Source organism: Schistocerca gregaria, chromosome 4 (genome assembly GCF_023897955.1).
Source record: "Schistocerca gregaria isolate iqSchGreg1 chromosome 4, iqSchGreg1.2, whole genome shotgun sequence".
NCBI classification, from domain to species: Eukaryota; Metazoa; Arthropoda; class Insecta; order Orthoptera; family Acrididae; genus Schistocerca; species Schistocerca gregaria.
Window position 1 is genome coordinate 259,140,163 of NC_064923.1, and position 25,691 is coordinate 259,165,853.

At 44.3% G+C, this 25,691-nt stretch overlaps 1 protein-coding gene and 1 pseudogene across 4 annotated transcripts in view; one reads left to right on the forward strand and one right to left on the reverse strand.

Moving 5' to 3' along the window:
* The window catches only part of LOC126267438 (adipocyte plasma membrane-associated protein Hemomucin-like), a 250,578-nt gene that overhangs the window by 172,010 nt on the left and 52,877 nt on the right, over positions 1–25,691 (reverse strand). The window lies entirely within an intron of this gene.
* LOC126268474 (5S ribosomal RNA) lies at positions 23,903–24,022 on the forward strand (annotated as a pseudogene).

Below are 25,691 nucleotides of genomic sequence, written 5' to 3' on the forward strand. Positions count from 1 at the left end.
CCATCAGGCACTGGCAATCGAGGTAAGAGAAGAAAAATCCGGATAAGAGCGAGTAGGACGTGCCCAACGAGGGCTCCGTACAAACTTATAGTTCATCCGTCCCGGAAATCGAGAATGTCGACAATTTCTGCTTGTAATTGATATAAACATTGGCGTGATATCGGCTCCCGGGAAGTCCGAGACTTTCGAGACCTTTTTTATTGTAAGTTCATTTTTTTGTGTATTTTCACATTTGCCATTGAAATTTTTCATTTATTTTATTAATTTTGTGTTATATTAACATGCTGTCCACCCCCGGTAGCTGTGGTCAGCGCGACGGAATGCCAATCCTCAGGGCCATGGTTCAAAAAAATGGTTCAAATGGTTCTGAGCACAATGCGACTTAACTTCTGAGGTCATCAGTCGCCTAGAACTTAGAACTAATTAAACCTAACTAACCTAAGGACATCACACACATCCATGCCCGAGGCAGGATTCGAACCTGCGACCGTAGCGGTCGCTCGGCTCCAGACTGCAGCTCCTAGAACCCACGGTCACTCCGGCCGGCGACCCGAGGTTCGATTCCCGGCTAGGTCGGAGATTTTTTCCGCTCAGGGAGTAGTTGTCGTATTGTCCTAATCGTCATCATTTCATGCCCACCGACGAGCAACTCGCCGAAACGGCGTCAGATCGAAAGACTTGCACCGGCAAACGGTCTACCCGACAGGACGCCCTAGTCGCAAGACATTAACATGCTGCGCTATATGGAAATTGCGCTCACTTCATCTACTCTCGCCCCTGTTATGATTAGTGGTAATTTTTGACTGAAGTCTCCAGAGAAGAAAACGATATAGTCGTCTGTTGGGCTACTGTTGCTACTCAAAATGTCGAATTGTCCTGTGGAACGCTTCAGTCGATATTTTATAGGATATTGGAAGCTCATCCTAAACAATGAGCTACAATCCTGCGTCAGTTTACAATTATACTTTTCTCTAAAAACTTTACAGATGCTGTACATGTTGCAGGTATAAATAGTCAGTGCGGTTTTCTGGCGGCCTCAACACCTAGCACCGGTAGACGGCAGAGGCATAGTTTTCAAAAGGGGCATGAACTTCATTTCATCGTAGCTCAGCCACCTATCACGAAATATTTGTAAATTATGTATACAAAACTTCCTCGTGTATTACTAGCTATTACTGAAAATCAGATCAAAATCTCTACAGTAGCTCATGAGATTTTTGACAGAGTGCGAATGTAATGTAAGCGTGTGATGACAAAAAATTTTATTTGATATGAGTGAAATATAAAAATTCTCGGATTTTTTCCTTCATTTATATCGTGAAGCTTTGCTTCTTTCCAAATTTCGTGATTCCAGACAAAACGCAAGTACTCTACAGGTTTTGATGAATGAGTTTGAGAGTATCAAAATACACTCCTGGAAATGGAAAAAAGAACACATTGACACCGGTGTGTCAGACCCACCATACTTGCTCCGGACACTGCGAGAGGGCTGTACAAGCAATGATCACACGCACGGCACAGCGGACACACCAGGAACCGCGGTGTTGGCCGTCGAATGGCGCTAGCTGCGCAGCATTTGTGCACCGCCGCCGTCAGTGTCAGCCAGTTTGCCGTGGCATACGGAGCTCCATCGCAGTCTTTAACACTGGTAGCATGCCGCGACAGCGTGGACGTGAACCGTATGTGCAGTTGACGGACTTTGAGCGAGGGCGTATAGTGGGCATGCGCGAGGCCGGGTGGACGTACCGCCGAATTGCACAACACGTGGGGCGTGAGGTCTCCACAGTACATCGATGTTGTCGCCAGTGGTCGGCGGAAGGTGCACGTGCCCGTCGACCTGGTACCGGACCGCAGCGACGCACGGATGCACGCCAAGACCGTAGGATCCTACGAAGTGCCGTAGGGGACCGCACCGCCACTTCCCAGCAAATTAGGGACACTGTTGCTCCTAGAGTATCGGCGAGATCCATTCGCAACCGTCTCCATGAAGCTGGGCTATGGTCCCGCACACCGTTAGGCCGTCTTCCGCTCACACCCCAACATCGTGCGGCCCGCCTCCAGTGGTGTCGCGACAGGCGTGAATGGAGGGACGAATGGAGACGTGTCGTCTTCAGCGATGAGAGTCGCTTCTGCCTTGGTGCCAATGATGGTCGTATGCGTGTTTGGCGCCGTGCAGGTGAGCGCCACAATCAGGACTGCATACGACCGAGGCACACAGGGCCAACACCCGGCATCATGGTGTGGGGAGCGATCTCCTACACTGGCTGTACACCTTTGCTGATCGTCGAGGGGACACTGAACAGTGCACGGTACATCCAAACCGTCATCGAACCCATCGTTCTACCATTCCTAGACCGGCAAGGGAACTTGCTGTTCCAACAGGACAATGCACGTCCGCATGTATCCCGTGCCACCCAACGTGCTCTAGAAGGTGTAAGCCAATACCCTGGCCAGCAAGATCTCCGGATATGTCCCCCATTGAGCATGTTTGGGACTGGATGAAGCGTCGTCTCACGCGGTCTGCACGTCCAGCACGAACGCTGGTCCAACTGAGGCGCCAAGTGGAAATGGCATGGCAAGCCGTTCCACAGGACTACATCCAGCATCTCTACGATCGTCTCCATGGGAGAATAGCAGCCTGCATTGCTGCGAAAGGTGGCTATACACTGTACTAGTGCCGACATTGTGCATGCTCTGTTGCCTATGTCTATGTGCCTGTGGTTCTGTCAGTGTGATCATGTATCTGACCCCAGGAATGTGTCAATAAAGTTTCCCCTTCCTGGGACAATGAATTCACGTTGTTCTTATTTCAATTTCCAGGAGTGTATGTGACAAAAATGGCCATATCTTTTGTCTGCAGTGACGTAAAAGCAGTGGCGGATACAGAAAAATCCTCAATGAGGGGGCATTAAGGATATCTTGAACTACCTTTACTTTTTCCATAATAAAAAATAATCAAGTCACATGCAAAATTTAAGAAAGTAGTATTTAAACTGATTATACATATACACAAGACAGTGTTATCTTATTATATAAAAAAGTTACAGTTGTGGCTTTCGTCATTAAGGGGGGCTGGACGTCAAACGGGCCGATTTGGATCAGGAGAGGCACCACAGGACATTTCATTTTCTACTGTCTATACTTTTACAAATAAATTCATAAAACTTTGTCAGCATGACCAGGAAGGATTCAGGATTCACACTCATAGCAGTGGAAGTGCAAAAACATAACAAAAGAAATTTTCTTTAGATATGAAATTTCATCATTTTTTCACTTACTGTTGGCTGCATTTGTTGCTATAGGTACATTTTTCTTCACAAGTAAGAGAGATTCTTTGATGAATTTTGCACAGCATACAAACCATACTTACAGGTGTATGAAACTTTAGAATTTTCCAAATCTATTAAAAACTGTGGTAAAAATTGAGATAATGAACATAAAGTAACAGCTCATTCATTTTTTCATAAATTAAATAGATTCTAGAGTTTCAGACGCCTGTAAGTATGGTTTGTATGCTGTGCAAAATTCATCGAACAGTCTACATCTACATCTACATCTACATCTACATGACTACTCTGCAATTCACATTTAAGTGCTTGGCAGAGGGTTCATCGAACCACAATCATACTATCTCTCTACTATTCCACTCCCGAACAGCGAGCGGGAAAAACGAACACCTAAACCTTTCTGTTCGAGCTCTGATTTCTCTTATTTTATTTTGATGATCATTCCTACCTATGTAGGTTGGGCTCAACAAAATATTTTCGCATTCGGAAGAGAAAGTTGGTGACTGAAATTTCGTAAAAAGCTCTCGCCGCGACGAAAAACGTCTATGCTGTAATGACTTCCATCCCAACTCGTGTATCATATCTGCCACACTCTCTCCCCTATAACGCGATAATACAAAACGAGCTGCCCTTCTTTGCACCCTCTCGATGTCCTCCGTCAATCCCACCTGGTAAGGATCCCACACCGCGCAGCAATATTCTAACAGAGGACGAACGAGTGTAGTGTAAGCTGTCTCTTTAGTGGACTTGTTGCATCTTCTAAGTGTCTCTTACTTATGAAGAAAAGTGTACCTATAGCAACAATTGCAGCCAACAGTAAGTGAAAAAATGATGAAATTTCATATCAAAAAAATTTATTTTGTTTTGTTTTTGCACTTCCACTGCTACGAGTGTGAATTCTGAATCCTTCCTGGTCATGCTGACAAAGTTCTATGAATTTACTTGTAAAAGTATAGACAGTGGAAATTAAAATGTCCTGTGGTGCCTCTCCTGCTCCAAGTCGGCCCGTTTCACGTCCTACCCCCCTTAAATGATGAGTTCTACGCGCCTATTCTTCCTGGCAAATTGGTTAATTACATCGTCAACTGGACAATCAATGTCAGGGTGTGTTTTCAACAGAGCTAAGCCATTAAGTCGACCCTCCTTCACTGTCGACTTCAGTCATGTCTTTGTAGGCGGCAATGTTGAAAAACGTCTTTCTACTGTAGCAACAGATGCAGGTAGATAAGCAAATATTCGGGACTTTTCTCGAATAAATGCCACGGAGAGTAACTTATCGATATCACTAGAATGGCCGCGACTTTTCTCGTAGGCATGTGTTAGCTATCTATGTGCCAGACAGAAACGTATAAAACACGATGACGCGGACGCGCCTGCCACATAGGAAAGTACAAGTACTCGATAATTCGATTCATTCGAGTCGACTGACGAAAGAGACGAACGAATAGCGTGTGGGCTGACTGGCGGGGGCGGCGCGGGTGGCCATGCGGGCGGTCCCGCGCGTCCGCCACATGTATCCGCCACTGCGCAGAAGACTAATTTTTATCCACCAACAAGGGACCGTAAACCTTAGCATGAGACAAATTCCAGCTTGATACATCTACCCTTTCCTGACGGGAAGGGTTCTTAACAGCGACAGACAGGCAGACGAACAACAAAGCTATCTTGTAATGATTCTGTTATTACCGATTGAGGCATGGAACCCTAAAAATGACGTAAGTATGTGCAACACAGCCTGGTAAAAGTCTTCTGACTTGACATCACTTCGGCGAGCACCTTTTCAATAGAGCTATTTCCTTCCAGCAGCAGCATCTCAAGAGACCAATTGGAGACTGCCCAACTAAGTTCTCAAGAGGCCACAGAAATGAGTCAGTGGTATGATGACTCGTATTGGGTAGGACGAGGGTTCACATCTTCGTCCAGTAATCCAGATTTAGGTTAAAGTGAATGACCAGACAGTTCCTCTGAAAGGTGGTGGCTGACTTCGTTTCAAAAAATAGTTCAATTGGCTCTGAGCACTATGGGACTTAACATCTATGGTCATCAATCCCCTAGAACTTAGAACTACTTAAACCTAACTAACTTACGGACATCATACAGCACCCAGTCATCACGTGGCAAAGCAAATCCCTCACCCCGCCGGGAATTGAATCCGGGAACCCGGCCGCGGGAAGCGAGAACGCTACCGCACGACCACGAGCTGTGGACGATTTCGTTTCAATCCTTCCCAATTGGAGCTCGTGCTTCGCCTCTAATGGTCTTGTCATCTACGGAACTTTAAACCTTAGTCTTTCATTCTTCTCGACAGGCCGAATGAAGCATTGAAGCAGTTCCTTCAGAAGCAAAATGGATGCTGCTGAGACAGCTTATCCACAGACAAACGGGAAACGATTGAAGCACATTCTTCAGAGGCCAAGTAGAGATGGTTGTAGCAGCTTCTCAGGCTGTCTAGTGCAAACTTTTGAAGCAGTTGTGGTTGGTAACCTCCACGCTTGGTTTGGGTTTCAGACGTGTCATACATAAAATAAAATGTTCTAGCATATCTTTACGCCATTTAACCTGTGCAACAAACATATAGGAGGATACCCACATACGGAAATATTTAATTGAATCAATGTAAAACGCACGTCCAAAAGCTTTTGAAACTAATTTTATTCCTTGCTTACTAGCGTCGTCAGTGCAGTAGCTACGGCGACAACTTGAACTAACAACTTTAAACAAGACGTGTGCTTTCGATTCATCACTTGTGAGCTGCTAGTGTTAAGTAGTGGACGTGCGACGGTAGTATGTCAACATTGTTGTGCCACAAATTGCAATGGGGCAAAGTCTTTAAACCGAGAGTTCAAGACATTTTACAGAGTTTTTTGTAGCAGAAAAGAGTGTTTGCAAAGTTTCTCTCGGACACTTTCAAAGCGAGGAAGAAAAATCAGGGCGTAACGTCCCATCGATATCAAGGTTATTAGATACGAAGCACACACTCGGATTGTTTCAGGGATAGGGAACGAAATCGGCTACGCCCTTCCAAAGGAGCCATTCCGACATTAGCCTAGAGCGTTTTGGGAAAACCCAAATCAGGATGATCTGACGCAGACTTGAACCGTCTTCCTACGGAATGCGTGTCCAGTACGCTAATCATTGCGCCACCTCAACCGAACACCACACCCTAACTCCAAAACAAAAACGACGCGTGGACGCCTGCCGTGAATTGATTGAAATACAATCCGCAGACAGATCTTTTCGGAAAAAGAAAATCGTCTTGGATGTCGTGACTAGGTGTTGTCAATATTAACCAACCACAAAAGAAATGCAGTGAGGCTGCCAGATACCATCGTCAACAACGATGGGTCTTTGGAAACTGTTGAAGCAGCTTCCCAAGAAGATAACTGGAGACGAAACAGGTTCTTGAGAGGTGAAAGGGTAACGCAAACTTGTATGGCAAGAATGGCAGGGACATTCCAAACAGCAAGTTCAGCCACCTAATTGGAAAACTTTTCCCTATCCTCCGCGTCAGAACGCACTTTTCCTTTGCGAAGTATGAGAGCTATGTGTGTAAGTTTACCTGTAGCATTAGGTCTAAGGAAATTTGTGAATAGCTGATGGCGTACCCGGACGGTCACGGCCAATGGAACTCAACTTCGGTGATCTGACGGCAACCGATGTATCCAGATCGGAATGGCCGTTAACTCCTATGAGGTCAAATGAAGGCTATTGAAACAGCTTCTCAAGAGGCCAAATGGACACTGCTGAAACAACTTCTCAAGTGGCAATTAAAGGCATTTACATCCCACAAAAACTTAAGTGTGTTCCCAGAAACCAAACCTGGTACATTTGCATTAGCAGCCATCAACAGTAACCATAAGATCTCTGACGAAATAAGCTTCATTTGCGTGGTCATCATGATCTGAAGTTGCTCCATTCACTATAAAGCTTCGTAAATGAGCAATCTTTAGTGTTTCACTCTGCCCCAATTGGCATGCTAATATCCATAGATAGTTCACTGTAAATCAATAAAACCGCTTTTCCATTTCAAAAACATTTCTTGTTGTTGTTCTTTATTGAACACACACTATAAGCTACAAGTAATCTTTGTACCACCTCTTGCACCTCTATTGTTTCCTTGAAATCTTCTTTTCAATATAGTAGGTAGAACATGAAACTGATCTACTGGTTTAGAAGAAGATATCTCATCATTCTTTACAGCCTTAATCGCGTTTTCCATCGCAACAGCGTCCCATGTTCATTGCTCTGATTTTTTGACATATTTTATAGGAATTTTGATGTACTTGTATCTGAAAGAATACCAGGTTCCTGCAGCAGACCGTTTGAAATCTGATTTTTGTGTTAAGCCAAATGTAACACAACAGAGATGGTTTTAAATGACATTAGTTAGTTAAGTCAAAAACTTTAGAAAATCGTAAAAAAGATGGATGACTGCTTTGTATATGTGAGTAAAAGAGTTTAGAAGTTAGTATGTAGTATAATGTGTACTATATGGAAGCAACTATGTAAGGTGTCAGGCAAATCCAACACCTTCCATGAAAACCCTGACATGATAAGCAAATCCGGCAGTATGTCACATAACTCCGAATAAATCCTGACATTAAATTAACCAAAGTAATACGATCAACGAATGAGCAAATGGAATACCACAGAGTAACACAAGAACGCCTAAATGCATGTCATACCTACCCACCGTGAAACAGACGCAGTTCCGAGGGAAGAAACGAGAACAGAAGCCGAGAGCAGAACCGTGTTAAGCTAGGAGGCCCTACGATAAGGGACGGACACTCACGTATCAGCCAACCACCAGGACCATCCCCCAGCCCATGTTAAAAGATAGAACCCTCCAGAAGAACAGTATAGATCTTACGATAACACTAGAAGGGCCGCACCAGCTGCAAGTTTTAGCGTGAGACTTTTTCGCGTCTCTGTTACGTTGCAAACGTTAAAAACATTGCCCCACCACGAAAAGTATAACGTTTCTCATTGGATAGACAGAATTTTTGTAGGCTGAGCTTAAGGTTAACATTGAGACCCTGATTGGTCAGTTGAAAACAGCTTTTCTTCGGTAAATTGTAGTAAAGAGAAGTTAGAAAGAGTTGCTTCCGAGACGTCGAGGTGTGGAGCTGCGCCGCCCGCCACCCCCTGACGCTGACTAACCACCGACAAGGTAATGAACGCACGCGATGGCGCATAACAGCGCATAAAGCTTCACTCAGAACTGCAGAAGTCTCATCTGGTACACCCCCTTTTTACGTAATACTAGTGTTGATCGTCAATTAAATCTCATGACATTCACTGCTACTTGAAGTTAAAATCTGAAACGCGATGATTTTTCTGTTATATAATTATTGAGAAGCCACATCAGCCACTGTAATTTACGACAAGTTAGATAAGTAATTAAAGATAATTGAGGGTCACTGTAGACCATTTTGATAGTTTTCTGTTTTGTGAAACTTAATTTAAACCTAGATTATAGATGTGATATGGCATAGGTCATCCTTCGATCCATTGTTCACATTTTTGTTGAACGCAGTTGGTTTTTATCATCCTGTATTAAAATATTTCATTTTATCAACAGTGCAATTTATAAACAAGGTTTGGTGAGTAGAATAAAATTTCCAATCGTAAACTTAGCTGCTTTTTCGACGTTATTTTACCAGCTTACTAAAAATAGGAAAGCCTTGAACACTTTCCACTAAATTTAGTTAGTATTAAGATTCTTTTACAGGGAGTGCAGTGGAGCTGACGCTGAGATCATTAAGTATTTGGTTATATCATCGATAGTCTCACTGAACTCTTCTGAATTCTACATGTCATGGCGTCTCCTTACCAGTAACAGGTCACAGGTTCAAACCAGTCAATTCCCTAAAAAACACCCTCAGAGCGTCGTTGTGCGAAAGTGGTAGGGAGACACGACTTAGAACAAATTACAGAAACCACGCAGAATGTTAGAACTAACTATTAATGGGATAAACGGAATACGCCAGTCAAGGCCTGGATAAGTTACCCTCTGTTACCCTATGTGTGTGTGGAACAGACACACTTTGTCACTGCAACCAGGCTAAGCTTGCGACCAGTGCCTGCGGGGATCCTTAGTGACAGGGGTGATCCTTCGCTTGAATCATTTAGGGTCGGTGTCTGAACTGTGAGCATTGCTTGGAGCTGTAGCCCATAGTGGCTGCAGAACACAGTAGGCTAGACTGCCCACAAACGAGCCCAGGTTCCTTCAGACTCACCAGGCTTTGCCCAGTTACACCCTAGTTCCCCTGAGGTCTTAGGCACGCGCCGTGACTTGGAAATGAAACCTGTCTCAGTATATCTTCTCCTACCACATATGACCAGTTAGCATCGAGGGCGCTAGCGTGTTGCCTCCACTGCACATCTCATAGAATGAAAATTCCTGATGTCCTGAGCACCAGGGGTATGGTAGTTAAAATTTTACGCGTTATCGACATGCGGTCTGCCAAGTGGTTGTATCATGTTCCGAAGGGGAATTCTGATTCTAGCGATTCCCGTCGTGTGGCTCGACACCTGAAATCACCGCGCCTGTCAACATCTACATCTACATGGATACTCTGCAAAATACATTTAAGTATCTGGCAAAGGCTTCATCGAACCAGCTTCACAATTTTCTATTATTCCAATCTCGTATAGAACACTGAAAGAAACAACACCTACATCTTTCCGTACGAGCTCTGATTTCCCATATTTTATCATGGAGATCGTTTTTCCCTATGAAGGTTGCCGTCAACAAAATAGTTTTGGATTCAGAAGAGAAAGTTGGTGATTGGAATTTTGCGAGATGATTGCTCCGCAACGAAAAAAGCCTTTGTTTTAACTATGTCCATCCCAAATTCTGTATCATTTCAGTGACAGTCTCTCCCCTATTTCGAGATAATACAAAACGCGCTGCACTTCTTTGAAATTTTTCGATTTTCTCCATCAATCCTATCTGGTAAGAATCCCACACCGCGCAGCAGTATTCTAAAAGAGGATGGACAAGCGTAGTATAGGCAGTTTCCTTAGTATATCTGTTACATTTTCTAAGTATCCTGTCAATAAAACGCAGTCTTCGGTTAGCCTTCCCCACAACATTTTCTGTACGTTCCTTCCAATGTAAGTTGTTGGTAATTGTAATTCCTAGGTATTTAGTTGAATTTACGGCCTTTAGATTTGAGTGATTTATCGTGTCACCGAAGTTCAACGGATTCCTTTTAGCAATCATGTGGATGACCTCACACTTTTCGTTATTTAGGGTCAATTGCCAATTTTCGCACCTTATAGACATCTTTTCCAAATCGTTTTGCAATCTCTTTTGATCTTCTGATGACTTTATTAGTCGATAAAAGACAGCGTTATCAGCAAACAATCTAAGACGGCTGCTCAGATTGTCTCCCAAATCGTTTACATAAACAAGGAACAGCGAAAGGCCTATCACACTACCTTGGGGAAAGACAGAAATAACTTGTGTTTTACTCAATGACTTTCCGTCAGTTACTACGAAGTGTGATTTCTCTGACAGGAAATCACGAATCCAGTCACATAACTGAGACGATATTCCATACGCCCCCAATTTCGCTACAAGCCGCTTGTGTGGTGCAGTGTCAAAAGCCTTCTGGAAATTCACAAATACGGAATCAAATTTGAAATCCCTTGTTAATAGCACTCAACACTTCATGCGAGTAAAGAGCTAGTTGTGTTTCACAAGAACGATATTTTCAAAATCCTTGTTGACTGTATGTGAATAGACCGTTTTCTTCGAGGTAATGCATAATGTTCGAACGCAATATATGTTCCAAAATCCTGCTGCATATTGACATTAATGATATGGGCCTGTAATTTGGTGGATTACTCCTACTACCTTTCTTGAATGTTGGCGCGACCTGTGCGACTTTACAGTCTTTGGGTAAGGATCTCTCGTACAGCGAACGGTTGTATATGATTATTAAGTATGGAGCTATTGCATCAGCATACTCTGAAAGGAACCTAATTGGTATAGAGTCTGGACCAAAAGACTAGCTTTTATTAAGTGATTTAAGTTGCGTCACTACGCCGAGGATATCTACTTCTACGTTACTCAAGCTGGCAGCTGTTCTTGATTCGAATTCTGGAATATTCACTTCGTCATCTTTTGTGAAGGCATTTCGGAAGGCTGTGTTTAGTAACTGTGCTTCGGCAGCACTGACGTCGTAGTATCTCCTTTGCTATCGCGGAGAGAAGACATTGATTGTGTCTTGCTGCTAGCGTACTTCACATACGACCAGAAACTCTTTGGAGCTTCTTCCAGGTATCGAGACAAAGTTTCGTTGTGGAAACTATTATAAGCATCTCGCATTGAAATTCGCGCTAAGTTTCGAGCTTCTGTAAATGATCGCCGGTCTTGGAGATTTTGTGTCTGTTTAAATTTGGCATGTTTGTCTCGTTGTTTCTGCAACAGCTTTCTGACCAGTTTTATCTACCAAAGAGAATCAGCTACGTTGCTCGTTAATTTATTCGATATAAATTTCTCAATTGTTGCCGATACTATTTCTTTGAATTCAAGCCACATCTCGTCTACACTTGTATTTTTAATTTGGAAGGAGAGGAGATCGTCGCTTAGGAAGGCGTCAAGTGAATTTTCAACTGATTTTTTTTGAATAGGTATATATTTCGTTTATTTCTGGAAGATTTTGGGATTACAATATTCAGTCACGCTACGACAAACTTGTGTTCAGTAATCCCTGTATCCGTTTTGATGCTCGTTATTAACTAAAATACACTCCTGGAAATGGAAAAAAGAACACATTGACACCGGTGTGTCAGACCCACCATACTTGCTCCGGACACTGCGAGAGGGCTGTACAAGCAATGATCACACGCACGGCACAGCGGACACACCAGGAACCGCGGTGTTGGCCGTCGAATGGCGCTAGCTGCGCAGCATTTGTGCACCGCCGCCGTCAGTGTCAGCCAGTTTGCCGTGGCATACGGAGCTCCATCGCAGTCTTTAACACTGGTAGCATGCCACGACAGCGTGGACGTGAACCGTATGTGCAGTTGACGGACTTTGAGCGAGGGCGTATAGTGGGCATGCGGGAGGCCGGGTGGACGTACCGCCGAATTGCTCAACACGTGGGGCGTGAGGTCTCCACAGTACATCGATGTTGTCGCCAGTGGTCGGCGGAAGGTGCACGTGCCCGTCGACCTGGTACCGGACCGCAGCGACGCACGGATGCACGCCAAGACCGTAGGATCCTACGCAGTGCCGTAGGGGACCGCACCGCCACTTCCCAGCAAATTAGGGACACTGTTGCTCCTGGGGTATCGGCGAGGACCATTCGCAACCGTCTCCATGAAGCTGGGCTACGGTCCCGCACACTGTTAGGCCGTCTTCCGCTCACGCCCCAACATCGTGCAGCCCGCCTCCAGTGGTGTCCCGACAGGCGTGAATGGAGGGACGAATGGAGACGTGTCTTCTTCAGCGATGAGAGTCGCTTCTGCCTTGGTGCCAATGATGGTCGTATGCGTGTTTGGCGCCGTGCAGGTGAGCGCCACAATCAGGACTGCATACGACCGAGGTACACAGGACCAACACCCGGCATCATGGTGTGGGGAGCGATCTCCTACACTGGCCGTACACCTCTGGTGATCGTCGAGGGGACACTGAACAGTGCACGGTACATCCAAACCGTCATCGAACCCATCGTTCTACCATTCCTAGACCGGCAAGGGAACTTGCCCTTCCAACAGGACAATGCACGTCCGCATGTATCCCGTGCCACCCAACGTGCTCTAGAAGGTGTAAGTCAACTACCCTGGCCAGCAAGATCTCCGGATCTGTCCCCCATTGAGCATGTTTGGGACTGGATGAAGTGTCGTCTCACGCGGTCTGCACGTCCAGCACGAACGCTGGTCCAACTGAGGCGCCAGGTGGAAATGGCATGGCAAGCCGTTCCACAGGACTACATCCAGCATCTCTACGATCGTCTCCATGGGAGAATAGCAGCCTGCATTGCTGCGAAAGGTGGATATACACTGTACTAGTGCCGACATTGTGCATGCTCTGTTGCTTGTGTCTATGTGCCTGTGGTTGTGTCAGTGTGATCATGTGATGTATCTGACCCCAGAAATGTGTCAATAAAGTTTTCCCTTCCTGAGACAATGAATTCACGGTGTTCTTATTTCAATTTTCAGGAGTGTAGTTCAAATGGCTCTGAGCACTATGGGAGTCAACTGCTGTGGTCATTAGTCCCCTAGAACTTAGAACTACTTAAACATAACTTACCTAAGGACATCGCAGACATCCATGCCCGAGGCAGGATTCGAACCTGCGACCGTAGCAGTCGCACGGTTCCGGACTGCGCGCCTAGAACCGCGAGACCACCGCGGCTGGCGTAACGTTATTAACTCAGTATTATTTGTTGGTAAGAGGTCAAGTGTATCTTCACTACCGTTTACTATTTGCGTGGTCTCATGAACCAACTGCTCGAAATAATTTTCAGAGAATGCGTTAAGCAGAATTTCGGATGATGCTTATGCGTACCTCCGGAATTAAATGTTTTTGCCAACATATCGAGGGTAAATTAAAGTCACCACCAACTAGAATCGTATGAGTAGGGTACGTGTTTGAAATCAGACTCAAGTTTTCTTTGAACCTTTCAGCAACTGTATAATCTGAATTGGGAGGCCGGTAAAGGATCCAATTATTATTTTATTCCGTTTGCCAACGTTGACCTCTGTGCATACTAACTCACAGGAACTATCTAGTTCAATGTCGCGACAAGATAAACTACTTCCAACAACAACAAACACGCCACCGCCAACCGTGTTTATCCTATCCTTTCGGAACACCGTTAGGTTCTTCGCAAAGTTTCGGCTAATCTTATGTGTTCCTTTGGGTGAGTCGAAGGCAGTCGTTTAGCCAAGATTCCTCTTACCACAAAGAACGAATCGCTGTCAACTCAGCTGCCTCTGCTGCCCATCTCACTTTTGATGGAAGTGGCCCATTGCCCTCTACAGTGGCCTGGGTAGATTCCGGTAGTCATATGGTTACAGAACGCAGAATGCCATGGGACATTGCCGTAACTGTACGGGCCTTCGGATACCAGTAATTTTCTCGCTACCGCAAAGCCCGCACTTCTGACTACGGCCCTAGCCGAATTACCCTTATCCGGTAGTTGGGAGCCGCCTATTCAAGATATTTAGCAGGAGGCTGCTATTGCGATGGGGGGCGTCTCCACTATTCGTCACGTTCGTATCCGACCGTGACTGCCGATTAACTGGACAACTGGACCTCCCAGCCCAGGAACGGTCTTACAGCCCAGAGGTGAGTCTGATTACATGGGCCGGGAGAAGTAAGCTACAGCAATGAAAAAGTGAAACAATCATCAACACGAAAGCTTGTTTAAACATCAGATAATTTAGCGTGTACATGGCAGCTACGTGCAAGCCGGCCAGTATACAGGGAGGTCCATTGATTGTGACCGGGCCAAATATCTCACGAAATAAGCGTCAAACGAAAAAACTGCAAACAACGAAACTTGTCTAGCTTGAAGGGGGAAACCAGATGGCACTATGGCTGGCCCACTAGATGGCGCTGCCATAGGTCAAACGGATATCAACTGCGTTTTTTTTTTTTTTTAAATAGGAACTTCCATTTTTACTAGATATTCGTGTAGTACGTAAAGAAATATGAATGTTTTAGTTGGACCACTTTTTTCGTCTTGTGATAGATGGCGTTGTAATAGTCACAAACTTATAAGTACGTGGTATCACGTAACATTCCGCCAGTGCGGACTGTATTTGCTTCGTGATGCATTACCCGCGTTAAAATGGACCGTTTACCAATTACGGAAAAGGTCGATATCGTGTTGATGTATGCCTATTGTGATCAAATATTTTTCCATGAAGACATTGACCGTTCTGTCTCACAGTGAGATAAATGGAACAACAGTTTACTTACTTTTTTTCCGTATCTCTCTTTTTAATTTGTCTGGTCCTTATAATATGTTGACATACTCTTCTTCGAACGTATGATCTTGGAATTTCAACATCACACTTCTTCGTGGTGACCAACGCCGATAGTAGAATATATTTTCCTCAGTGTTTGTGTGCAACATGTTATATTTATTCACACTGAAGATAGAGGGGATCACAGGGGAGATTATAGTTTTAAAAACGTCATAATGCGTCGGCATAAGACATATTTCATAATTATAAAACAGTTTGTCGCCAGCGATACGAGCCTGTAATTAGGTTCTTCCATGGGATGAGCCTTCTAGAAAACAGGGCTAATATGCGCACGGTACCCTTCGTTGTTCCAGCGAGCTGTGGTAATCTACTGCTAGTTAAGCAGCAAGTTCTTATGCCTAATATGTATAGAAATTCACGGATATATAATCGGATCCAGATGCGTTTGTACCCTCAGCAATTTTAGATGATTTTCCTTTCTACGGACACTTATCCCACTATATACCATTTCGACGTACGTACAATGACTGAAAGCGTGAACTGCATCAACCTCTCCAAATTGAAACAATCCCAGAAGATCAAATTTAGTATTTTGTTGTTCTCTCTGTCATCTTCTGTTTCTTTTCCTGTCTGGTCACTTAGCGACAGAACAGATGAAATCGATTCTCATGTTTTGTTTAGGTAAGACCAAGTCTCTGAAGAGTTTTACTCAGATCGAGTGCTAAAATATTACATTCGAGTCCACTGAATGCTTCTCACACTGATCCCCCTACGCTCATTTTGACTTCACTTAGTTTTGGTTTTTTATCAGGCTTTCGCTTCGCTTTAATCTGCGATGGAATGCTCTTGCAACAACTTTTAACACGGCTATTGAACCAAGGTGGGTATATCTCATCCCTCGCAAATTTACTCGGCACATATTCGTCTAAGGCGTACTCTGCAAGACTTTTAAACTTTACTCATTTTTTTCTCCGTATCTAGGTTCTTGATGCTGAATATCTGATTTTGACTACTCAGACATTCTGCAGTTTGCATCCTCTCGTATTGATAATCAAAATTATTTTCCTACGTTTCTTAAGATTGCTTTTAACACCCTCAGTCCGTGTTGTTATCACAGCCTTCTGATCACAGATGCCTTCATCTGAGTTAATTGATTCGAGAAGTTCCAGTTTGTTAGTTACTGGCAGGTCTAATACATTGCCTTCACGAGTCGGTTGTCTATCAGTTCGATGTACGCTACTGGCCATTAAAATTGCTACACCAAGAAGAAATGCAGATGATTAACGGTTATACATTGGACAAATATATTATGCTAGAACTGACATGTGATTACATTTTCACGCAGTTTGGGTGCATAGATCCTGAGAAATCTGTACCCAGAACAACCACCTCTGGCCGCAATAAGGGCCTTGATACGCCTGGGCATTGAGTCAAACAGAGCTTGGATGGCGTGTACAGGTACAGCTGCCCATGCAGCTTCAACACGATACCACAGATAGTCAAGAGTAGTGACTGGCGTATTGTGATTAGCCAGTAGCTCGGCCACCAGACGTTTTCAGTTGGTGAGAGATCTGGAGAATGTGCTGGCCAGGGCAGCAGTCGAACATTTTCTGTATCCAGAAAGGACCGCACAGGACCTGCAACATGCGGTCGTGCATTATCCTGCTGAAATATAGGGTTTCGCAGGGATCGAATGAACGGTAGAGCCATGGGTCGTAACACATCTGAAATGTAACGTCCACTGTTAAAAGTGCCGTCAATGCGAACAAGAGGTGACCGAGACGTGTAACCAATGGCACCCCATACCATCACGCCTGGCGATACGCTAGTATGGCGATGAGGAATACACGCTTCCAATGTGCGTTCACCGTGATGTCGCCAAACACGGATGCGACCATCATGATGCTGTAAACAGAACCTGGATTCATCCGAAAAAATGACGTTTTGCCATTCGTGCACCCAGGTTCGTCGTTGAGAACACCATCGCAGGCGCTCCTGTCTGTTAAGCAGCGTCGAGGGTAACCGCAGCCATGCTCTCCGAGCTGATAGTCCATGCTGCTGCAAACGTCGTCAAAGTGTTCCTGCATATGGTTGTTGTGTTGCAAACGTCCCTATCTGTTGACTTATGGATCGAGACGTGGCTGCACGATCCGTTACAGCCATGCGGATAATATGCCTGTCATCTCAACTGCTAGTGATACGAGGCCGTTGGGATCCAGCACGGCGTTCCGTATTACCCTCCTGAACCCACCGATTCCATATTCTGCTAACAGTCACTGGATCTCGACCAACGCGAGCAGCAACGTCACGATACGATAAACCGCAATCGCGATAGGCTACAATCCGACCTTTATCGAAGGTCCTTAAACGAGGCATCACAACGACATTTCACCAGGCAACGCCGGTCAACTACTGTTTGTCTATGAGAAATCGGTTGTGAACTTTCGTCATGTCAGCACGTTGTAGGTGTCGCCACTAGCGCCAACCTTGTGTGAATGCTCTGAAAAGGTAATCATTTACATATCACAGCATCTTCTTCCTGTCGTCTGTAGCACGTCATCTTCGTGGTGTAGCAATTTTAATGGCCAGTAGTGTATCTTTTAGGCGAGACACTGAAACAATCACACAAATATTTCTGTCTCTGATATCAGTATCGTTCGGATGACTCTCCTGTGCTGCACCTATCAAGTGAAGTATTACTATAGCATGATGTGGAAACTTCCATGAAATTCTCTCCGAAGTAGTCTGCCGTTGTAGCTCCCGATACAAGCGTTCTATGAAAGATCCAATTACCATGTTTCACCACTTTAGGTGCTTAAAAGCATCCAATTTTTTTTTTCCTTTCCGAATCCTCTACGGTCATATTTACGTCGCCACGCTTAACTTCTAGGCTGTCGTTGCGATATAGAGGGGTTGGACAAAAGCCAGGAAACACCGGGAGGAAAACATGCTTGAACATAAATGCAGACGCTAGCCAAGCCTGCCTGTTACACTGTTGTATTTCCTGAGGAACGGCGCCTCTGCAGTGCTCTCAATAAATTGCAAGTGTAAATCGTGGCCAGGACAGTGTTCTGTATAGCTGTCAGTGCGTCATCGGAGTTAAGTGAATGTGAACGTGGGCACATTGCTGGTACTCGTATGGTGAATGCTTCCATAATTGAGGCACCTCAAGTGTTTGGTGTTTCAAGAGGCATCATATCGAAGTTTCATACCACTTACAGGGAAAGCGAAAAAACATAATTTGCTAAGTTACAACGCCGACGAAAGTGTGTGTTAAGTGATCTTGAGAGACGGGCATTGAAGAAATTTGTGACGGGAATTAGGAGGACGCCCGTTGCAAAAGTCACTGCAGAACTGAGTACTGCGCTCGCAAACCCTCACAACATCAAAATTACGCGAACGGGACTCGATAAACAGGGAACTGCGTAATAATGTCATTAATTTTACGCCCATGATAGCCATCACGTTGCATTCTATGCCAGGCTGTTCCAACCGAGCTGCAGGGAGCCGGAGCGCTCCGGAGCGCTCACTGCGGCAGCTCCGAGCCCACGTGGACGGGGAAAGCGAACTCACTGCCCCCTGGCCGCATGCAGCCACAACTGAAGCAATAATACGTGTTCAGTGACTAGCCGCGGGAGCCCTGTACCTCTATTGGAGGATCCTTCCTATTCATTGAGAGGTATGGTCGTCCACAGTGTCTTGTATGTCATAAAGTATTCAATTCTGCGAAGAGCTGCAATATACAACGACATTATACACGTCTTCACGCAGCGCACTACGATCACCTAGAAGGCGTTGCACGCAGAGAAACTGGTAGCTAGGCTTAAGAACGACATACCAGGAGAAGTAAGGTTAAAAACGGTTTCGTAATACGGAGGGTATCAAAACATGCAACATAATTCGTGTTTTGTAATGCGTTTATAATTTTCAGGTGAATGAGAGTGGAGAAAACACTACTGAATCTGCAATTCGAGCAAGCTACAGGGTCGCTCACATCATTGCGACGAGTGACAAGCCGTTTTCGCTGGGACCACTCGTAAAATCGTGCATGGTAGCAGTTGCAGAATGTTTAGTTTCCAAGGGAGGTGGAGGCAATTGAAGATGTTTGCCTGTCGAAGAATACAATGTCTCGTCGAATCCTGGACATCGCAGCGAATTTTGAGACACAGCTCAGGAAAAAGGCGGAGAGCTTTGTTGCATTTTCGCTAGCGCTTGACGAAAGCACCGACATATCGGACTGTGCTCAGATTGCAGTCTTTGTGCGTGGTGTTGACATGGAGCTGCAAGTAACTGAAGAACTATTGGATGTGGTACCAGTCGATTACATCGCAACAGGACGTGACATTTTTGAAGCTGTTTGTGAATCAATGGACAATATGAATTTGCGGTGGGACAAGCTCCATTCCGTAATGACAGACGGTGCACCAAAAATGATCGGGCGTCATCAAGGTTTTGCTTCTCGTTTGAAAAATAAACTCAGGGACGAATTGAGGAAAACATTTTGACTCTTCATTGTTTTATTCACCAAGAGGCACTGTGTGCTGAAACAGTAGAGCTAGGTGGCGTAATGGAAGATGTCGCGAAATGTGTGAATTTTGTGCGGCGTCACGGTATGAGTCATCACCAATTAAAAGGATTCCTGAAAGATATGGAAGCGGAGTATGGGGATATACCCTACCACAGTACAGTTCGTTGGCTGAGTGGGGGAAAAGTTCTTGATATTTTCTTTGCCATTCGTGAGGAAATATCCCTTTTTTTGAAATGAAAGGGGAAGAAATGGGTTGTCTAAAAGGTATAAAGTGGAAATCAGACCTGGCGTTCCTAGGTGACATAACTGTGCATCTGAATAATTTAAATCTGTCATTGCAGGGCAAAGGGCAGCTAATAGTTAACATGCACGACCTGATCAAAGCGTTCGTGGAAAAGTTACGTTTATTTGAGAGGCAACTGAGTAATGGACATTTAACGTTCTTCAATCGTTTTGCTTCTTTAAAACTACCTGAAGGTACTACTTTCGGCTATTACCAAGCAAAGTTGAAGCAGCTCATCACGTCGTTTGAAACAAGATTCCAAAAAAAATGGCTCTGAGCACTGTGGGACTTAACTGCTGAGGACATCAGTCCCCTGGAACTTAGGACTACTTAAACAAAACTAACCTAAGCACATCACACGCATCCATGTCCGAGGCAGGATTCGAACCTGCGACCGTAGCGATCGCACGGTTCCAGACTGTAGCTCCTAGAACCGCTCGGCCACTCTGGCCGGCCACGATTCCGAGACCCCACTAGTTTGGAAATGAAACTTAAGGTGTTCAGCACTCCTTTTTCAGTTTTCCCCGATGACTTGTCATCGTCACTTCAATTGTGAATTATTGATATGCAAAATTCAGTTTTGTTGAAAGAGAGGTACTACAACACGTTGGATTTGTCATGATGGTATCGTTGTTTACAGCAAAAATTATTTCCCAAGCTTCACAACAATGCCGCTCAGATGATGTGCATGTTTGGATCTATGATTGTTGAGAGTAGCTTCTCTCAGCAATGAAAAGAGTAAAAAGTAACGAACGATCGTTTCTTCAGGATGCAACAATGAAGGCCATCCTCCACATTAACACTGCGAGCACTTTGACGCCTGATATTTCCGATATTGTAATGAAAGGAAAATGTCAAGCTACAGAGTCCCAATAAATTTAGTATGCAATTTCTTGTAAAACAGTTGTTTCCTTTTTATTTCCTGAACATCGTATTTCCTGGTATAGCATGTCACCACGTCTTAGCAGGCAAGAGTACGAGGTTGTCGATCCTGTAAGACGCAGCTGGCGCATCAAAACGCTTGCCTTGCCACCTGCCTCAGCCAGCAGTGCCACGTGCCGGCGTGCCGGCCCACTTGAATGGTCACAGCGACTCGGCACGGCTCCCTGGAGCTCGGAGCGCTCCGCAGCTCACAACGGAGCCGACGAGTTGGAACAGCCTGTTCTATGTAGATCAACGATCGTAACGGTAATATAGATCTTACTTATAAATTTCTACTGATATCGCATTCTAGATGTCTTTTAATTAAGATTTTAGTAGTAACTGTAACTCATGCGCATACCACTTACCCATATCATGTACTGATCGATGTTCGTTGGGTCTCCCTGGCAACTGTAACGCGACCAGGACGCTTTTCCCACAGATGGCCTCTTTGGCCTCAGTAGGACGAGTAGGTAGCCATGGTTAATAGCGTGGTGTCCTTGTTATGACCTTTGCTTTGGTCGATAACAGTACATGGCAGAGGGCCACACTATTTAGGTCGCAGTAATTACCTTTCTTCACTGTATTTTATAATCTATAAGAGTTTAACTTGTTTTATAAGTTCTATAGATGGTAATAATGACTTAATAGTAACTACCACGTTACTTTCTTAAGCAGCACAAATGAAACTTACATGACTGGCTATTCGTGACGTTATGCCGGAGACGGTGGTCGGAGCTTCAAGTATTTAATTAGTGGCTCGCGTCCTTCACGCTGCAGTACACCACCAGCCACAAACAAGAGGGTTGCCATGCGCCACCGCATCCGGCAGACATCTATGGTATATCAGCGTTATTTACTGTTTTGTCAACATACAATTTCGTCCTTTATATGTTTATAAGAATTCTTGTTTATTGTAGGTCTAAAGATGATCTTATAATAAGATCGAAACCTGTCACCACATTAAAAACATTTATGTGATCAAGACTGCTTCCCTGTTATTTATAATAATTATAGATCGCTGTTTCCTATAATAAGAAGTACGTTCTTTAAATCGTTAACTGCAGAGCGAGTTGGAATTCCAAAGCCACACATCAGTGATGCAAACCCGAAACGCGAAAACTTGATGCCGAAGCCAAAAAACCTGGACTATGTACCAGTTATAGAAAGCCATTTGGTCGGATGAATCTTTTTTTCTCAGTTTCCTATTTCGGCTAGTTTTACTTACGACTGGCGTACACCGTCCCAAGCCTCCGATGTAGACTCCTTGCTGCTAAGTGTGATGACAGGTCACCCATATCGAGGTATTTCTTGGGCCCCCATGTTTATTCTGCAAAACCGTATTACTGCCAGGGATTATGTGACCATTTTGCCCGATCTGATCCACCCCATGGTACAGTATTTTTTCCTCAATGGTAATGTAGTGTTCCAAGATGGCATGACGACTGTTCAACAGCTCACATGGTTTAGGACTAGTGTTAGGACGAGGATGAGCTGTCGTATCTCCATTGACCGTCACAGTCACCATGTTTCAATATTATTGAACTTTCGCTGTCTACTTTGAAGAGAAGTGTGAGTGATCGCTATCCCCCTCCTCCATCGTCACCTGAACGTGCCACTATTTTGCAGGAAGGGTGCAATAACACTTGTTGAAAATCACACAGGACCCGTATTTATCCTTACTGACAAGACTGGGCCGGCCGAGGTGGCCGAGAGGTTCTAGGCGCTTCAGTCTGGAACCGAGCGACCGCTACGGTCGCAGGTCCGAATCCTGCCTCTGGCATGGATGTGTGTGATGTCCTTAGGTTAGTTAGGTTTAAGCAGTTCTAAGTTCTAGGGGACTGATGACCTCAGATATTAAGTCCCATAGTGCTCAGACCCATTTGAACCATTTGAGAAGACTGGAAGCTCTTTTGAATCCCAATGGTTTTTCTGCTCCGTATTGGGCATGGTGATGTGTTGTGTTTTTGGTGTTTCCATATCTTTATCCAATCATTTAGGACGTCACCGCTATTCATTTCGACTTACCTTTCTGTTCCTAACACTGTGTGGACATTTATACCTTTAACAAGTGACATTAATTCTGGGACTTTAACCTGCATGTTCCGCAGTTTATGAATGCCACTTTAATATTTTCGCTTTCCGATCTGTAAGGATGAAAGTATACCTGTGAGAGTAATATGACTGATCTAAACCTCCCCGGCTGGCAGTTGCCTGTTCGCTACTTTGCACGGACAGATAACAATTGTCTGAAAATAAAAAATTAAACTTTTAACTCGAGAGAAGACTCAAACCAAGGACCTCTCGTTCTGCAGCTGATCACGCTAACCATGAGACCACGGCGCTCTTGATCCCAGGCTATCCTCGATGTTGCTTATCTTGCGCATGGACTACTCAGTTTGTATATTTTGCTTACTTTTTTCATAGTTCCACACAACTTCTTCCTGTTTTCTCGACTGATCTGTGTTCAGGTTTTCAAGGCCTATCCATTGTGCTAACTTATAACTAAATCTGAGGGGGGTGCGATGGGGAGGTTGCCTTGTAAGTACCGTAACAGTCGGGCCTTCTCTGTATGGAGTTAGGCCAAGGCAGCACGAGAAACATGCTGGAGGATAATATCTTGGAGACCTCTAAGACAGGGCACAGCTCCCAGCCTTAACACGTCAGAAATGTGACACTTGTTGTCTAGATTACCTGCTACACTAATTTCAGAGATGATTTTGCTGTGTTCCCAATTGCACCGTATAACGTCATCATGCTAAGTGTTGGGTCCCTATGACATGTACATATATATGATTAATTTGCAATTCGCTCTTAAGTGTATGGAGATTACGACCCCTATGTAATATGGAACTGACCATTAGATATCAAAGTAGGCGGACCCAACAGTATAAAAGGAGGCGGGGAGTACTGTGTTGTCGTAAAGAAGCAGCCAACGGCTTTGCCACGTAGGTAACACTGGTTCTCGCCCGATCACCGAAGTTAAGCAACGTTGGGTCTGGCTAGTACTTGGATGGGAGACCATCCGGGGAAATCCGGAAGCCGTTGGCTTTCAGAAGACGCAAATCGCCGAAGTGGCGTCCAATTGAAAGACTTGCACCAGGCAGTGGTGCCACTCGACATTTATTTATTTAGCACAGAATCAGTAACAGCAGACTATGTCTATCAGGAGAGTATACAAACTTCGATCGTGGACTAATAATTAGGTCCAGGACAGAAAGACCAGCACTGCAGATTTAGATTTCATCTGACACTGCAAATATCGTCAGTGCTAGAAATACAAATAAGACAAGCCTCAGACATAGAAACAACATATTGTTCGGACGCCATGTCACACTGTTATGCAATTCCAAATCCACAATTACATACCCTTATACGTAATCTTGTAGACTGAACGAAATTATAACGACGCATATTCAATCTAAACAGACGTGTACAACCATTAGTCCAACTGATGCCGCTGTTTACAGATTCACACTGCTAACTTCTGTTTACGACATAGTGGAAAGCCAACGCCCTCTATTTTTCCTACCTATATGTAAAAGAATGGGTTAAGATAAATTATAAAAATACAGTGAATTCAGATAACAATTGTAATAAAATATAGTTTTGTGTGGATGCGTATAGATTCAAAAAATCATTACGAGTATCACCTACACTGCATCACTTATCTTGGAGGGCATCGGAAATTAAAATTTGTTTCCGTTGAAGACTGAACAAAGATATTTAAAATCTTAAACCCATCTTTTAAATATGGGCAATAAATAGAGAGCTTGCAGATGATGAAGAAATTGACGAAATGTATGGTGAGATACAAGAAATCATTCAGGTAGTGAAGGGAGACGAAAATTTAATAGTCATGGGTGACTGGAATTCAAAAGTAGGAAAAGGAAGAGAATGAAACATAGTAGGAAAATATGGACTGGGGGTAAGAAATGAAAGGGGAAGCCGCCTGGTAGAATTTTGACAGAGCATAACTTAATCAAAGCTAACACTTGGTTCAAGAATCATAAAAAGAAGGTTGTATACATGGAAGAATCGTGGAGATACTAGAAGGTATCAGATAGATTATATAATGGTAAGACAGATATTTAGGAACCAGGTTTTAAATTGTAAGACATTTCCACGGGGCAGATGTGGACTCTGACCACAATCTATTGGTTATGAACTGTAGATTAAAACTGAAGAAACTGCAAAAAGGTGGGTATTTAAGGGGATGTGACCTGGATAAACTGACTAAACCAGAGGTTGTACTGAGTTTCAGGGAGAGCATAAGGGAACAATTGACAGGAATGGGAAAAAGAAATACACTAGAAGAAGAATGGGTATCTCTGAGGGATGAAGTAGTGAAGGCAGCAGAGGACCAAGTAGGTAAAAAGACGAGGACTAGTAGAAACCCTTGGATAACAGAAGAAATATTGAATTTAATTGACGAAAGGAGAAAATATAAAAATGCAGTAAATGAAGCAGGCAAAAAGGAATACAAACGTCTCAAAAATGAGATCGACAGGAAGTGCAAAATGGCTATGCAGGGATGGCTAGAGGACAAATGTAAGGATGTAGAGACTTATCTCACTAGGGGGTAAGATAGATACTGCCTACAGGAAAATGAAAGAGACCTTTGGAGAAAAGAGAGCCACTTGTGTGAATATCAAGAGCTCAGATGGAAACATAGTTCTAAGGAAAGAAGGGAAAGCGGAAAGGTGGAAGGAGTATATAG